Source organism: Acartia tonsa, chromosome 13 (genome assembly GCF_053477335.1).
Source record: "Acartia tonsa isolate MP-2025a chromosome 13, ASM5347733v1, whole genome shotgun sequence".
In the NCBI taxonomy this organism is placed as follows: Eukaryota; Metazoa; Arthropoda; class Copepoda; order Calanoida; family Acartiidae; genus Acartia; species Acartia tonsa.
Window position 1 is genome coordinate 16,595,732 of NC_137272.1, and position 16,556 is coordinate 16,612,287.

The following is a 16,556-nucleotide window of genomic DNA, read 5'->3' on the forward strand; positions in this document are numbered from 1 at the left end:
CCATATTTTAAATATATAAAAAAAAATATTTAAAGTGCCACTAGAGGCCTCTATGGGCGAAGCCGCTAGTACTTTAGATATTCTAAGAACATATACTCTATAGAGATTACTTATAGAGATCCTGCGCATCTTAGAACTATTATTGTGTAGAATTATAACTAAGAGGCGTATTTCTAAAATTATTCATTCATTTTTTAGAAAATAAGAAATTGTTGATTCGAATTAGTAGTACTTTTCAAGGAAGTTTATAAACGTTTTAGGTTATTTTCCTTGCCTAACCCCCCTTTACTTAGAGCTAGGGGCGAAATAACTATTCCTCCTTAAAAAGCAGTATTTTGTTGTATTTATGGGTATTCCATATTTATGTAAAAAAAGACCTCTTAAACGGCTAAACCTAAGATATGCGGGTTATAGAATTTTTGTTAAACACCCCTAGAAAGACGGTTCATTTACCCCCTTCCTAAATAAAATTTTTGCCAACCAGAAATATTTCTTAGATAAATATAAGGCGCTCAAATCCCCTAGAGGTTATGGGCGAAGTCTACAGTTTTAAGATTGTTCACAATTTGTTGAATTTTTGGCTACTTTACTAGGCACTGGTTTATGTATATACTGTTCTGTAAGGAATAGATCTCTCAAATTGATAAGTAACTATTTTAAATCCTGAAATAGGCTGTGTTGATTTTGTTACAATATTGAACAATATAAAATTCAGGATTTTTAGGGATAAGACAATAAAAAATACATTGATTTACGTACCAAATGATGACAAACAAAATTATCCCTCGTGTAGATTAGATCATTGGTTGAAAAGTATAGACACTTTTAGTTTGGAACAACCAATAAAAATTCAATCATTGTACCTAAATTTTTTGAGCCAACAAATAAGAAACATTCGTCATAAAACTTTTTGTACAAGTGTGAAACACATTCCAATGTTTCCTACTTTCCTGATTTGGACATGCAAAATAAATTTGAATTAAATGGAAGGGGAATATGTTTTCCGTTTTTTACTACTGTATATAAAGTTAAAACTTTGGGTACTGGGTAGCTCTACGTGGTTAGAGTCTCCCCATGGGTTTTGCCTCGCTTAAATTTATTCTAAAATAAGAGATTGGGTGATCGTTATTAATGTTTAACAGGCACTTTATGTGAAAGAGCTATTAAAAATCTGTCCAAAATATCTTAAATCCCAAGAACTCTAATATCGACTCCCTCTACTAACTAAAGAAATGGTCAACCAGAGAAAACCGCCACTGCACTCAATACAACCCTCTTACACAGGGTCGTCACACAAGTTTTTTTGGAAAAAGTTCTTTTTGAGGTCGTCATTAATTTTGTCGGTTCTAAACCCCAGAGAGAGAGGAGACAATGGGCTTTTTATTATACTGGTCCCCAAAGTTATGTAATAATATTTTCTTATTCGTTGGCTTCACAACTTTGTGAATTTTAGTAAATCCTTTTTGGCTGATTCATTAAATTGAGTGTTAAAATGTTTCAACCACTAATTTTAATCTGCAAAGGGTTAATGTTATGTATCATCTTTAGGGATGTACATCAATTTATCGTCATTGTCTTATCCCTTTAGATAAAAACCAGTCCAGGACTTATATTAGGCATCAATGACATTCTGCCATTTCGGAGTTATTTTGCTTCATATACTTTGCACACTGTAAAATGTATTATGTATTATTTTTGTGTTATATATATTTATCCCTGTAAATCGGGGTGCTGCCACTTTTACCACTAGCATAAGTACAGCCACTGTGTTTTTGACAAATATTGGGTGTGTTTTTGTCAATTTCGTTTTTAGCTGTATTTTTGGCAATATTTTTTTATCCACTGTCAAAATTACACCTTTCCGCTGTCATAAACACAGTTTTACTGTCAAGTTCACACCCATGAAATTAAAGTATGCTGTCAAATTCACAGTTTTGATGACAAAAATACACCTACTTTTAAATTAATATTAATTATAAATAAACTTAGTTAAGGTTTTAGTTTATTGAGAGTAGAAAAAAATATTTGAGGGGTGATTCTTTTAAAGACAAAACTTTCATTGACTGGAACTCCAAGGTAGTCATTAAAATAATTTTTGCAAAATGGAATTTCATCTGCTAGACTGTTAAAACCTTCACAAATATCTTGAGAGTTTTCATAAGATCTGTTATCATCAGTAAAAAGATTTGGGATAGAATATATTTTTTTATTCTTGATTAATTGTAGACCAAATTTTTTTCATGTTAGACAAAAATTCATTGAATTTAGAAAAATATTACTCTTTTTTGGCTTTCCTAACTGCAGATTTATAAATATTAATTGCAATGACAAATTTTCTATTGCTATCAACGGTTTTATCCTTAAATTTTTGTCTTAATAACATTTCTTTTTTCTTTCTTAGGTTTAGTAAAGCTGGTGACATCCAGGGATTTTGTTAATTTTTGTAATTTGATAATTCTTTTGTTGGGTTTTAAAGTTTTAAAAGGGAAAATTTTTCAAAGTTTTCATTGATAACATTAGAAAAGTTTTCAAATGCACTCTCTGGATTACTTGAAATTAATTCTATATCATCATCAAAGCCCTATAATAACAGATAAGTTAAAAAGTACCAATTTGGAAAATAAATTTTATAAGTTATACTATTTAACCCCAATTAGTAAACTTGTTTAGCATATAGTAAAAGATTATTGACATACAATAGAGATAAAGTGTAGAGTATTATTATACATATATTAGATTTGATATCAGAGAATGATCTTTAAATTTATATTCTATTTAATTCTTTTTAACATATTTTGGCTTTGTATCAGATTAAACACCAACATGTTAAGGCAGTTAGCTGTCGATATCACTTATGGTGTAAGTAAACAATTTTTTTTACTTTTCGTATAATAAGTTAACCACACAGGTTTTTTACCTTCCTTGACGGTCATGTTAATGTCACCATTTTTCTATATGTAATAGATGTATTAAATATTATGGATAAATAAGTAGGTATGAATTTAATAGATGTATATTTGTCAATATGTAGGTGTATAATTGACAAATAATAAATTTAATAGATGTATTTTTGTCAATATGTAGGTGTATAATTGACAGCAAAACTGTGAATATGCCAGTGCAATAACTGTATTTTTGTCATACCCCCTAAAAACGAAGGTGTGAATTTGACAGTAAAACTGTGTTTATGACAGCAAATCACTGTGTTTATGACAGTAATATCACTGTATTTTTGCTAGTGGTAAATCTGCCATGTACCCGTAAATCAGGTTCTGGGGGTTTTGTAGTTTTGGTGGGATTAAGTTTGTATACTGATCAGGGGCAGCCAGTCTAACCAACAATTCTACAAAAAATCACAAAACCTTATGGGGAATCTGGTGATATAGTTTGTTTTTGTCAAGTAAGTTAAGGGGGGTGGGAAAGAAGGGGAGGAAAAGGAGAGGGGGTTGTGGGGGAAATTTTCCTTTAGAGTTGTTTGTCAGAATATCATTCCCTTGCCCCTGATGCTGATAGTCAGTTTGGATTTATTTTAGCTAGGATTATCTATCTAATTTTGTGTTTGTTTTGAAAGCGCAGCTTCTCTATAATTGGTTTGTCATGGAATAATAGAAATATCATTGGTTATTTATTCTTCTTAGGATAAATAATTTATTGATATTGTTGTTGGGGAGGGGGTTGATTTCTAATGATATTCTAAATTCTAATTGGATTGTTGCTTCGCTCAGGGCTACAAAGGGATAAAACAATGTACGATAAATTGATAGATTTAAAGATTATCTCCTTTGTTAATTATAGGTTAAAACGTTAGGACAAACCTTAATTTGAACTAATGAATTAAAATTATGATAAAGTACACAAAGTTTACTTTATGTACTTCTAAACATTCTTTGGGTACTAATGTAATTAACAACCCAATTTCCCCTCCCTTCTTGTCTTCGCTACTTATAATATAACTTTTTTTATTTATGCCACAGTGTAATTATGAAGTTGATAACCCTGTTGATTCTAAATGTAAGTATATATATTTGTATAATATATATATGTGCTAAAAACAACATCTGGTTGGGGTACAAAATACCATATCAATGACAGAATTTTTTTAAAGCGATTTCTTATTTCTGTGTTTGTCTGCGTGTCTCATAATATCTCTTTAACGGCTAGACTGATTTATATACAAGATAGTGATATGATTCACCTATCCTCTTTTAATATTATTTTTAGCCTTCAAATAACATAATGGTTTTAATTACGTAAAATTGCATAACTTGCTAGCTTTGGCTTGTTGTTTAATTAAATTGTATAAATCTCCAGTGTCCAAATTTTCCACTAATAAATTTAATGCAGATCAAGGTAAATTAATTTTGTTTCTTGTAATTGGGGATGTACATTAATGTATCATCCATTGTTTTATCCCTTCCTAATCCCACAAGTTTAAGCAAGATGGCTGACATTAATAGTTAGAGATGGCCGGAAGGAATGCCTTGGCCCCAAAAACAGGCGCAACAAATTACCAGTTAGGACAAAGGTCGTGCAATCATAGAGTTGCTTGTTTGTTAGGTATTACCTTACTTAATACCCTGGGCGATTGTATGTCCAAGGATGCCTGGAGAGGACCTAAACCTTGGGCGTCACCGATGTCTTCATGAACCCCCAGATTGTAGCCCCACTTGTTAAACCCCTGCTGTATCCTTGAGATTGAGCTTATGAAAAAAAAAGTGTGTGTGTGTATGTATGTGAGTAGAAATTTAAGGTCGACGTGTGGCCCACATAAGGTCTCAATGATACAGGAGCCTGTAATTCTTATATAGAAGTAACAGGATGTCTATGAGTAAGTCTGTCTGTACTAACCCACATAGTGATTCATTAATACAAGAGCATGCAGTGATGGAGAAGTTATATTGTCCTTAGGTCCTTGGAACCTGAAATTACTTATATCTAAAAGATAGAATGTCTGTTTGTTTTTAAAGATTTTCAAAGCGGGCTTAATATTGGAGATCTTCTAATACAGTTAGGGAGTTGAATCCATTTTTATAGAAGCAGAAATATAATCTATGATTATGGTTTGGACCCTCTAAAACTGTAATCTACCCTTCCACTTTCCCCTCTCTTGGTGAAGATATCTTCAACGCCGATACGATTTTTGAAATATAAGATTCCACTTTTGTCTCTCTTGTTGAAGATATCTTTACCAAGAGAGGGGAAAGTGGAATCTTACATTTTAAAAATCGTATCCGCGTTGAAGATATCTTCACCAAGAGAAGGTAAAGTAGAATCTTACATTTCAAAAATCGTATCGGCGTTGAAGATATCTTCACCAAGAGAGGAGAAAGTGGAAAGGTAGATTACAGTTTTAGAAGGTCCAAACCATAATCATAGATTATATTTCTGCTTCTATAAAAATGGATTCAACTCCCTAACTGTAATAGGTACACATAGTGGCGCGCACAGGGTTTTGCTAGGTGTTTTCACTCCACTTGATTTTGTAGGGGGTTAACGCCCACTACTTGGGCCTCATTCTAATTGACATAACCTAACATAAAAAAGGCAATCAAAGTTTGTTTGTGCTCCAATAATAGTATGAGGTGAGGGACGTTGGCTAAAATTGTAGAAACAGGATCGACATAACAGGGAAAGATTTTGTATCTAAGTTAAGTTTAAATACAAAAATGTAAAACAATTATTAGAATATGCTGTATATGATAATAAGTTGTAATAATCATAACATATTTTGAATTTAAAATTGCTCCTATATTTTTAGTAAAACTAGCGCCGTTGTGATTTATATAAAATCCAGATTGTTAGTGCGGTTATGCATAGCAAAGCTACATTTTTTTGTCCTTTAATTGGGTAGGAGGTATACACTTTTTATACAAATAGTGACTGCGCCCCTAGTATCTAGAAGCTCTGAATTTGATGAAGGGGGAGACAAAAAAAACAGACAGACGAACGGACAGTCGTTCAACGCATACTCAACACTCAATAAAATAAAACTAAATTTAATGAACAAAATTTTATTAGAAAATTAAAAATTTGTATAATTCTATAACTGTCATGGAATATCAAAGTGCTGTAACTCTTTTTTATTTGAGTTTTATGTTGGTTACAAAAATGGAAATAGAATATATGGATATTGTGTCAGGGAAAATTTTGTCGTCAATTTAGGTTGCTTATAGGGTCTTTTTATAATGGTTAGGGGAGGGGATGGGGTAAAGTCATATGGGGGGATAGAGGATATTGCAATATTTGCAAACTTGTAGAAATATTTTATCAGGGTATGCGAGAATCTTTCACAATATCCACATATTATATATCCATTGTCGTTAATCCATTTAGCAGATACCCACAACTTCACAGACACAAGTAAGACAGTCAGAACCAGCTCCAATGATCTCCTCTATGCAAGTCAGAATATCATCAAATGATCCTATCCATGACCATATTTATTTATACATGATAAACTTTTAATCATTTAAATAAGTCATGCATGTATAAGTGTCTGTTTCAGTTAAACATTGTTTTATCTTTTCATTAAATATGTATTCCCCCCCCTCCCCTTTTCAATTTTAGTTTTACAAAAGATAAATTTTAAAAAGGGTTGTGGTACCCTTCCCCAAAAATAGCAATAAGCTTTCTTAATATTTATGAGTAGCCACATTGCATTGTAAAGTAGAACCATGTAGGTCCATCAATATTTAAACACATGTACACTCGCATTATAGATGCCAGGAAGGGGATCAATTACCTCCCCCCCCCCCCCCCAATAAAAAAAGAATAAATTTTACTTTAGTAACAAAAAAAATTTATAATAGTCGAATAATTGGTGTAAATCCCCAACTTTAATGCATAAAATTACCCCTTATGTAGATTACAATCAGTAGTTGAAACGTATGGACACTCAATTTCATAAACCAACCAATCGAAATGCATTAAAAGTCCATAAAGCTGTTAAGCCAACAAATAAGAAAATATTTTCATACAACTTTGGGTACTTGTGTAAAAAACAGCCCTTTGTCTTCTCTCTCTCCTGCCCTCTAAAGTTTTCCCGCGAGCCCTCTAAGGCTCTAGTGTGGTATAAATAAATTCCTGAAGAAGTGCAATCATTCCATGCAGCCTCTATCTCCCCGGCACAAGTGATAAGGTCCAGAGGGCTACAGTACACCGCAGGTTCGTGCCTGCTACTGGCCAGCGGCTCCAGCCGAGCATACCTGGAGTATTAATCATTATTATATGTGTTGCTACACTATAGTGGGACTATTAACAATGATATTGTGAATAATATAAAAGTTTCTTGAAAGCTCACTACATTTTTAGCAACTAAGTTTTCCTAAATCAGTATAGAAACAATAATAGTAGAGAAAAACAGGAAGCAAAGTTAATAGATAGGAAAAAAAGAGAAGGAGGATGTACATGTCTATCTATAATACAAAGTAGAACGATGTCTGTCTGTCTGTTTGTTTGTCTGTCTGTTTGTAGCAAAGGATCTCGCTAACCGCTGAACCGATCGGGTTCTCCTTTACAGTCTAGCTTCTCATAGGTCCCGGGAAGGTTTATAACTATTTTCTTGGGGGGTTGGACACCCCAAACCCCCCCAAAAAATGAAAAATAACCTCCACCCCCAAAAAAATACATTTATTATTAAAACTAAAATTAAAATAGTGGGGTCGACTACCCCTCCCAAAAAAAAAATTTCTCCCCCCCAAGTTTTTTATTTATTTTTCTTTTAAATCTAAAATACGAAAAATTGGTTTGATCAAACCTCTTAGGGCAAAGCCCCTAGAGGCTAGGGGCGAAGCCGCTAGTAAAATATATATTTATAGATGAGTTGGCATCTAAAGCTGATTTATTCTAAAGAGAGAACCTAATAAAGAACATATTGTCATCTGTAATATGAGAAAGCAAATACAGATGGGAAGAAGAAAAGAAAGACATGACCACTTAATAGAGTACCTTAAAGTACCCAGAATAGAAAACGTTATTATACAACTTTGGGGACTAGTACCGAATGTCCCCTCCCTCTCTGCACTGGTTGTTTGTTATAACTATGTTATACCTGGTAGCTTTAGAAACTGAAAACAAAGCCACAATTGCCAAAACAACAAATAACTTGTTCATCTTATATATGATAAGTTGAAACAACTGATAATAACAAAGATATAAGTTTTTTTTATATTAATTCTTTATCTTATAGTGAAAAAGAGATAAATTATGCTAATGGAGTGTTATAAATAGATTAATCCTATTTTATAAAGTAGTAAGCGTTTTTTGTCTGTCCCGAAGGATCTCGGTAACCGCTGAACCGATATTGTTCTCCTTTACAGTGAAGTTTTTTTATAGGTCCTGGGAAGGTTTTAAACTATATTTGGGGAGGGTGTCTTCACCTCCCTCCACGCCCCCAAAAATATTTTTTTTTACTCTTTTAAAACTCAAATTTGAAATTGGATGAGGTCGACTTTTCCCCTTCCTACCTTAAGTGGCCCTAGAGGCTTCTAGGGGGCGTAGCCGCTAGTATAGTGAAAAAGAGATAAATTATGCTAATGGAGTGTTATAAATAGATTAATAGTTTATCTACAAATGTATGTTGACCCATTTCATAAAAAATTCAAGGATATAAACTTAAAGAAGTTGCAAAGCTTTTTAAATCCAATATAAAGACGTACTTGAGAGTTGGAGTAAGAGAGAAATTGACTTAATGGTGTTTTCCCTCAAATTGCCTAGTCTAACATAAGCAACGCAGAAGGGGGATTCATTGCCCTCTAGGAATGGGTTGTTGCTGTAAAAGATTTCAAGGCAATGTTAACATACGACGACATTTTACAAACAAATTTTGATAGAAGCCTCTTAGCTATATAAATATTATTTGAGTAAAACACTAAAGAGGGAGAAGAGGTTAAATAACTGTATCTCCCCATAACAATGTCCTGTTGTTGTTGTTAGCCATCAGGAGCTAGATTCTTCATACAATATATCAAGAAATTCCGCACATTTTTTGGGCTTCGTCCATAGATTGATGGGGGTTAACCTAGTAGGTTTCGTCGGGCAGTTAAAAAAAACATGTACAGTGGTGTGGTCCTCGAGGTTACAATCTGTACATTTGGGGTCAATTCTCTGGTCAATTCTGGCTAAATATGATTGTAGGAATGGGCTGTACCCTGACCTTAGCTGAGCTAATTTGCTTCTTGTCATTCTTGGCAGTCCTTTTTCTTCCTTTACATTAATTGCAGGGGGTCGAGTGTTTAAAACTTTATTTACAGGGTATTTATTCCTACAGTCAGCGTGAGCATCATCATGTATCTTCTTCAGTCTCTTCTTGTAGTTCTGTTCAACCTGCTCGCCGTCTCTAAGATACCTATGCACATTTGGTTGTTTGTCTATGATGGATGATTTAATTTTCCTGGGCTGAATAGATTCAGTCAGGAGATGATGGTTGGGATGATCTTGTTTGTGCATGGAGAGTAGAAACTGGTTGGTGAGCATCTCATTGTGCTCTTTCACAGGTAGGATGTTGGTTTCCTGGTTAAGATGTGTCGTTGCCGACATTAATACACAACCAGTGGCTACTCTCAGAAAGGCATTTTGTGCAACATTGAGCTCTTTCCAATTAGTATCGCTAAGAGACGGCGTCCATGCCGGTGCAGCATAGTTGACAACTGATCTACCTATGGCCTTGTAAGTATTTACAATGATCTCTTTAGATTTACCCCATGTAGTGCCTGCCAAGCATTTTAGAACATTTGTTCTTTGTGACATCATTTGCTTGGTGTTGGCAGCATGTTTCCCAAAGTTGTTCATGTTGTCAAAAGTGACACCAAGAATCTTTGGATGCTTGACAGTGGGAACAGTCTTGCCCTTGATGGTGATAGGGAGAATTTCAGCACATTCATTGCTGAAATTTACAAAAACTGTGGCAGTGGATTTCTCAGCTGAGATTTCCAGACTACGTTCCTTAAACCAGTCAGCTAGTTGGTTAAGGTAGGGGTTTATCTCGTGGCAAATATCTTCTATTATGGGTCCCGAGTCGAGTACCTGGCAGTCATCAGCATAGGAGACTAGCTTGATGTTCCCGGGTGGTGTTGGGAGGCTGCTCATGTAGAGGTTGAAGAGGAGGTGTGACAATACTCCTCCTTGTGGTACTCCTTGTCTGACAGTAATGTATTTGCTTCTACAGTTGCGGAAAACAGTATATTGCTGTCGGCCGTGTAGGTAGCTGCAAAGAAATTTAATCAGGGTGTCAGACAGCTCGAGATGCAGGATATCTTTCAGAAGAAGCTCATGGTCAACAGTGTCAAAGGCACGTGACAGGTCCAGAGCCACCAGGACAGTATGGTGGGAGGGCTTCTTCCTGTTCAGGTTGGAGGCGATGTGATGTTGTACCTCTTGAAGTGCCGTGGCGGTGGAGTGGTGTTTCCTGAATCCGTGTTGATGATCCTGCAGGTCAACAGCTGCAGAGACCTCTGGGAGAATGAGTTTTTCCAGGATCTTAGCAGCTGGACATAGAAGTGAGATCGGCCCATAGGATTTACCTTCGTCAATCAGCTTACCAGGTTTAAGAAGTGGTATGATTTTCCCGGTTTTCCAGATGGATGGAATGATGGCTGTGTTGATGGTGGTGTTGAAAAGCTTGGCGAGAAAATCCATACCATTGCTTCCATGGTGCTTGAGCATGATGGGGGAGATCCCATCTGGACCTACGGCCTTGGAGCTCTTGGAGACTTTGATGGCCTCCTTAACCTGGGCAGCTGTGAAGCTGTACACTTTATCAGCTCTCTTTTGTTTGATTTTTCTGATGGTACGTCTGAAGGGCTTGGTTGGTGTTTTTGAGGCTGGTGGAGTGTATTGCCGATTGAGAAGGTTGACAATCTTCCCATTCTCTGAGACTATTTTGCCATCAAACTTAAGGGCAGTGTTTGTGGCAGTTTTGGAAGGCTGGCATATACCTTTTATTGTTTTCCAGAGTTTTTGAGATCCTTGTTCGCATTTATCAAGATGTTCATGCCATTGTTGTTTGCGATGTTTGTTGATCTCCTTGTTGATCTCTTTGTTGAGGTCATTCAGGCGTGCATCACCAGGTTGTCGGGCACGGAGTTCGTCCCGTTCTTTGATTTTGTTGGCTGCACTGGTGGGGATGTTATGGAGCATGTCTTTAATTCGGCCCTTGGGAATGAACTTTTTGGCAGCTTGGTTCATAATTTTCCTGAATGCCTTCTCCCCTTTGATGGAATTTGTGGGGTGGGGGAGTTTGGAAAACTTAGTCTCAGTGTATTCTTTGAATCCAGACCAGTTAGCTTTTGCAAAGTTAATGTAAACTTTGTCTGCCGATTTTTCAGAGATGGTGATGTTGGCTTTAATTTTGATGATGATTGGCAGGTGGTCTGAGCTGAGTCTGGGGCTGGCCAGGGTGATGTCAGGTGAGCTGCAGCTCTGGCTGGTGACCCTGGTGTCTTGTTCCTCGTTGAGGATACCGAGGTCAGAGTTGTTGATGGCAGTGGCTATCTCACGTTCTCTAGCATCCTCTGTACCATTGGAGTGCCAGTCAGCATGGTGGCAGTTGAAGTCGCCACCGGTGATGATGTTGTCATTTCCGTTGGTGGAGAGGATGTCCTGGAGTGGAAGATTGTGACCAGCCTGACAGCTAGAGATTGGTGGAATGTAGATGTTTCTGAGGGTTAGGTTGTCCTTACCATGCATGGTTATGCTCTGGTATTCCACATTAGGATTTCTCTTGATGGGATCAGGGATCGGGTTAGTGTGGAAGGTTATGTTGTCCTTGACCAGGAAGGCAAGGCCGCCCCCCTTGTCCTTAACACGATCCTTTCTTACCAGAGTGTAGCCAGGTGTTGTGAGGTCTCTAGATTTATCTGTCAGTTTGGTCTCTTGCACCATAGCAACATGGATGTCTTCTGTTGTTAAGAGGTGCATTAGATCAGTTGCTTTGCTTTTTTACCATTGATGTTGATTTGGCATAAGTTGAAGTCTTGTTCTCCGCTGGTGGGTTGTTGTTGAGGGGGTGGTTGTTGATGAGGAGGGGAAGGGGGGGCAGGACGGGGGGGTGAAGAAGTTTGGATAGGGGGGCAACAGGAGCCAATCCAATTTTTGTTGCCAAGTCTTTCTTTGAGGGTTTTGAAGGGAGAACATTTTAGGTGAAACCAGGATGAACAGCGGGAACATTGGACTGCTGGATGTCTACGAGTGCAGGGACTTGAACAAGATGGACAGATGTAAGGTCCGGGGTTTTGCTCAGTACCGGCAATAAACAGCAATAGCAGAAGCAGCTTCCGGCTAGCATACTTCGTTGTCGAACAAATTAAAAAGGTGATGGAATCCTGAGTATAGTGATGATTCATCTGCTCCTTCTGGAGCTTGGTGTAGCAGATGTTGCCCGCGGTGATGGTCTCCTCGGATGGTTGTGGTGGCGTAAAACCCTCTGCAGTAACAACCATAACAATGTCCTTGTGCCGACTCTCAATTGGGCCAAGGAAAATCAACCAATGGTGCTGGGAAAATTAACACAGCCAAGTAGCAGAAAACAATTTGGTATCAGACGAAAAGGGTCATTGAAAAAGGGAGGGAGGTAGTTATCTATACATCTATACTATAGATCTGTATAATAACACCAAAACCAGGGAGGGAGATGACATTGGACCAAAAATACACTGGTATCCAAAGTTTATTAACAAAGAAATCATATTCGTTGGCTCAAAAACCATGGGTAAAAAAAATTGTCGTCAATTTATGTTGCTAATTTTTACCTCATTTTTTGGTAAGTTCGTTCATCCAGTAGGATGGGAGGGGATGAAAATTGTTATTTTAGCCAGCTGAGAGTATATCACTTCATAGAATACAAGGACATCCGGTGCAAAATCCAAGTGATTACATATCAATTTATCTTAAAAATCCATTCAGGTTACAAGGTTTCGTGAATTTTTAATAAAATTGCACAGTCAAACAGGATTTGATATTTTATCAATTTCAGTTTATTGTTCTTTTTAAAAATCTATAAATCTTTTTACTTGTTTAATTTATTTTCGTTTTTAATAGTTCTGCTTATCAATATAAAAGAAAATGAAGAAATACAAATTTAAATAATATTTTTTATTTATAATAAGAATAAAACTTATTTCAAATTTTATTTGTTTATACTTTTTTAACTTTTAAGATTTTTACTTTTGGAAATTAAGATGCTCTATGATTTTAACTGGTCGCCAGTCCATCAATCTAGCTATGCTATCTAGAGAGAGAGGGAGGGACTAGTTTTCTCGGCTTCATAGTTTGTTTTAAACAACTATAATGTAATTTACTTTGTTTTTCTACCTGTTTGTTTTTGAACGCAGTAGGGTAGATTATGATTCATCATGGGTAATACGTTTTTTTTTCGGTTACTGAATGAGATTGATTTCTGAAAATGCTGCTATGAGTTTTTCATCTGTATAATTTACCTAAAATATAGAATTAATAGGCTTTTTATACTATTGCATTTTAATGTTTTTTAGTAGCGAAGCTACTCTATAATTTATAATGTCCGTCTGTCCGTCCATCCGTCTTTGTTTGGGGAAACGTGATTTTCTCGGCTCCTATAAAAGATAAAAGGCTGAAATTCTGTTAAGGAGCACAATTAATTACAAAACATCAAAGAAACTTTAATCAGATAGACCACATCTGTATATCTAGACGTTCTAAGGGGTCTCTCCTTGATGTCAGGGTTGAAAGAGGACCTGATGTTAATTCAGACCATTATCTTCTATCTTCTAAAGTTCGGCTTAGATTTAAAAAGCTGGACACAAAGCCTAACCCCAGGAAAAAATATAATTTAACAACCCTTCAAAACTCTGAAAACCTACAAGAGTTTAAGCTCACTCTAAAGAACAGATTTGAGTTGTTGACTCTTCAAGAGGATGATGGAGTTGAAGATATTTGGCAAGGTATCAAAAAAGTTTATAATGATACTAGCCAAGAAAAATTAGGTTTCAAAAAGGCTAACCAAAAGCCGTGGATCACTCAAAGATCCATTGATCTCATGGATCAAAGAAGAGAGGTAAGACAAAAGACACTCTCTAGAAACTATCCAGAAGATAAAGACCTGTATAAGATTGTGTCAGAATTGACAAAAAAGAACACTTAGAAAACCTTGCTATGCAAGCAGAAAGTGCTGCTAATCAAAATAGAATGAAAGATGTCTATGAGATTACTAAGAGCATTGCAGGTAAAGTACACAAATCAGGATCACACATCAGGGACAAGGATGGTTCACTCCTTAAAACTGATGAGGATATTCTAAATAGATGGGCAGAGCACTTCACTGAACTGCTGAATCTTCCAGTTCCAGAGGAAGAAACTGAGATTCCACCCTCAGATGCACTTGACATTGACTGTCGAGCGCCAAATCTATTGGAAATCAAGGAGGCCATTAAAAGTTTGAAAAATAACAAGGCCGCTGGACCTGATAACATCCCAGCTGAGGTCATAAAAGCAGACCTAGATACGTCTGCTGAGGCATTCCTACCTTTGATCACAAAGATATGGAATGATGAGTTATGCCCAGAGGACTGGAAGAATGGACATATCTCAATACTGGCCAAAAAAGGAGACTTGACCCAATGTGGAAACTACAGAGGGATAATGCTCCTTTCAGTACCTGGACGTATCCTTAGTAAGATTCTTCTTAATAGAATAAAGAAGAAGGTTAATGAAAAGCTAAGACCTAATCAGGCTGGATTTAGACCAAACCGTTCCACTATTGATCAGATAACCTCTCTAAGAATCATCATAGAGCAATCCAAGGAATGGAACTCTGAGCTTTTTGTAAACTTCATTGACTACAAAAAAGCATTTGATTCTTTAGACAGAAGATCTCTCTGGAAAATCTGCCGACACTATGGCATTCCAGAAAAGATAATCAATATCATTAAAGCTATCTATCATAAAGGAGGTGGAAATGTAATGTATAAAGGTAAACTATCAACCTTTTTTGAGATTGTAACAGGCGTCAGACAAGGATGCCTTCTTTCTCCCTTCCTTTTCCTCCTTGCCATTGACTGGATCATGAAGAACTGTGAAAGTAATGATGGCATTCGCTGGGAGCTATTTGGCAATCCCAAATATTTAGGAGATCTGGACTTTGCTGATGATATTGCTTTGTTAACAAGCAATAGAAGTCAAATGCAAAGAAGGACTAACAGGATAGCTGAAACCTCCAAGAAAATTGGACTAGAAATAAATGTTCCTAAAACCAAAATACTCAGATTAAATGCAAACTCCCAAGAACCAATTACTATTGGAGACCAAATTCTTGAGGATGTAGATTGTTTTGAGTACCTTGGAAGTAAAATTGATGAAGCTGGAGGCACTTTAACAGATGTTAAAGCTAGAATTAACAAATCTAGGACAGCCTTTGCCAGCATGAACAAAATTTGGAATTCCAACAATATCTCCATAAAGACTAAGTTAAGACTGTTCAAGTCAAATGTTCTCTCTGTTTTGCTGTATGGGGCTGAAACTTGGTTCCTAAACACAGCAGTGGTCTCCAAGCTACAGACATATGTCAATAAATGTCTCAGGAGAATCCACAAGATCTTTTGGCCAAATAAGATCACAAATGCTGAGCTTCTAGAGCGCCGTGATATGTCAGACATTAAACTGACAATAAAACAGAGAAAATGGAGATGGTTGGGGCACACTCTAAGGAAAGGGCATGATGATATAACCAATCAAGCCTTGACTTGGAACCCCCACATAGGAAAGAGGAAACCAGGTAGACCAAAAACAACCTGGAGGAGGGAACTCTTAAGTGAACTGAAAGCTAAGGAAATTCCATCTTTCAGCAATGCCTCAAAACGTGCCGAAACAAAGGAAGATTGGAGAACCATTGTGCATGGCCTACGTTCTGCCGGGAACTAAAAGGCAATGATGAATGGCGGTAGGACCGTTTTTTAGCAGGTTTTAGGCTATTTTTGTATTTTCACATTTTTCTCCATATCTTTGGTGTTTATGGTCCGATTTCCAAAATTTTTTCAGGTATAGTATCAAAATTAAATTTCCTGTAGTTTCAAAAAAACAACTATGACGATCAGACTGCCTTTAAGCAGGTTTTAGGCTATTTTTATATTTTTCACATTTTTCCTTATATCTTTGTTGTTTATGGTCCAATATTAAAATTCTTGTAGTTAAAAATATAAAAATTAAATTTCCTGTTGTTTGGAGCATCCAGTATGTAATTTACTTTGACTGTCAGTCATAGTACTGAAATATAAATATTAAGAAATTAAAAACAAATGCTGAAAAGGTTTCGTGATTTTTTTCCCAATATACATACTTTTGACAACTAATATCTAAATTCTTATACATATTTTTTGTGCTTCGCTACTTATGGATGTTGTCATCCTTGTTTAACCAATTTTTACAAAAAAAATGCACTATTCTAAGACATGAAGATATAGATATTTTTTAGCAATCATTTTCCATTCATTTTGTCTAACAATTATTGGTAAAAACAACAATGATCATTATACATGTTCCAAAGATCAGCAATTTAAGAATATTATACCTAATCCTTGTTAAGAGAT

General features: G+C 36.1%; 1 long non-coding RNA gene across 1 annotated transcript; it reads right to left on the reverse strand.

Moving 5' to 3' along the window:
- Positions 1-5,997: 5,997 nt before the first annotated feature.
- LOC145303681 (uncharacterized) lies at positions 5,998-8,186 on the reverse strand. The gene is made up of 3 exons (XR_013873782.1): positions 8,051-8,186; positions 7,082-7,205; positions 5,998-6,422 (listed from the first exon to the last, which is right to left on the reverse strand). It is a non-coding gene; the product is annotated as an uncharacterized LOC145303681 (long non-coding RNA).
- Positions 8,187-16,556: the final 8,370 nt, after the last annotated feature.